A 1,785-nucleotide genomic window follows, 5' to 3' on the forward strand; every position below is an offset into this window, starting at 1 on the left:
TTTGATGTCATGTGAGATAAGGAGCCAATGTTATTTCCAATTCCAACCCAAACTCAATCTATGATCTCCTAGCGAACAAGCAACAGTTCCCATATGAGCACAGAGGTTAACTGCTCTGTAGAGATGCCCTGCCCCCCACCCCAGAAAAACACAGTGTACATATAATGGAAACTCCTTATCATCTCAAGAGACAATGACATGTGCTCCAAGGAGCTTAATGTTAATGTCCTTATCCATCACTTAGGGACCCTGAACTATTTTAGGATCTCTTTCACTCTCGAAGCTTTCCCAGTGTGGGGGATGGATTATATGACCACCTTGGACATAGCTTCTCTGTGTAAGGGACAGAAACGTGTGCCTCTGTACACGGGGACCCTGGAACTTGCAGTGGGATTAAAGTGTCTTCCTCTGCATTGGTAGTCATTTCATTCTTGCTTCTGAGGCTTTCCTGTTTGAAGAGTGTTATCAAGACTATTGTTCCTGTTTTTCACCAAACTCAAATTGTCACTTCCCTAATGTGGCTCAGATGACTGTGGCTGGGTAGTGACAGGCTTCCACTGTGGCCACAGACAGTGGGCAGTTACAGGTGATTTATAGCAAAAACCACATTGAAACCACAGTTAGGGAAATAACTCATGAAATAATTCTGCACTCACCACGGAAGGCAGAAACACCCTTCAGCAAGGTAGCAGTCCCAGCACCTAAAATAACCGTGAGAGAACACAAATCACAATGTTGGTTTCTGCAGCTTTGTTAGGGTGACTCTCCTCTTTGCCATTTCTGTGAAAAACCTGTTTTCTTACCCCAAGACAGTATTTTTTTCTAGATGACTTGGACACCTCTATCATGCTAGAATGACTCCTTTCTTCCAGGACAGAAAATGACCCTTTGGAAACATGAAGATGATGCTTACCAACTCCTAATCAGGGAAGGGACTTTCTGCTTTGCTTCCCAGCAGAGGGAAAGGTCTTGATCATGCCCAATTTCAGTAATTTACTTGGACTCTTGTGATGAAGGACACATGAGTTATCTCCAGGAAATCAAGGTATAAGTACATGGACATTTTAGAAATTTCTTTCAGGTACATGTTAGGCAATATTTATATAGAATTCTACAGCACACTTTCTCCTATTATACCATATTATACCCCAACAACAACACAGTCTCAAAATAGTGTCACTTAGACTGAGTTCTCAAACTGGTGCTTAATACATAATTTTTTTAAGTGGGGGACACAATTGATCGAGGAGCGAAGAGAGAAAGTATCCTAGTAGGAGCAGAGGGAGAGAACGGGAGAGAGACGAAAGTGGGGAGAGAGAGAGAGAGGGAGAGAAGTGGGGCTCACTTGACGTGGGGCTCATGTTTTACTTGAAGCGGGGCTTGAAATCACCCAATGTGGGGCTCAAACTCACCAACGGTAAGCTCATGACCTGAGCTAAAGTCAGATGCTTAATGACTGAGCCATCCAGGTGCCCCTTGATGCATAATTTAATTGCAGTTTCAACCTCCTTCAGAGATGTAGTCTTAACTCGTCAGCCAGAAGTTCTTTAATCTCTGCCAATGAGTCTGTCACTTGGGCCCTCTCCATCCTCATAAAAATGTCAGATAATCTGCCTGATAAAGACACCTTGTTTTTCCCCTTAGAAAGTGGCTTCACTTGGAATAATTCTTTTTTCTTTTTTTAGAGAAATAGAAAGAAAGCACGTGCTTAAGGCGGGGGAGAGGGAGGGATACAGGGAGAGGGAGAGAGAATGTTAGGCAGGCTCAACCCACAGGGTGACACCC

The 1,785-nt window shown here is 43.6% G+C and overlaps 1 long non-coding RNA gene across 1 annotated transcript in view; it reads right to left on the reverse strand.

The window, feature by feature from the left end:
• Positions 1–655: 655 nt before the first annotated feature.
• Positions 656–1,785, reverse strand: part of LOC115292479 — a 3,563-nt gene continuing 2,433 nt past the window's right edge. The window contains exon 2 of the long non-coding RNA XR_003909020.1: positions 656–701. This is a non-coding gene — a long non-coding RNA (uncharacterized LOC115292479). The remainder of the gene's footprint in view (positions 702–1,785) is intronic.

The sequence above is a fragment of the Suricata suricatta genome, chromosome 5, assembly GCF_006229205.1.
Source record: "Suricata suricatta isolate VVHF042 chromosome 5, meerkat_22Aug2017_6uvM2_HiC, whole genome shotgun sequence".
Taxonomy (NCBI): domain Eukaryota; kingdom Metazoa; phylum Chordata; class Mammalia; order Carnivora; family Herpestidae; genus Suricata; species Suricata suricatta.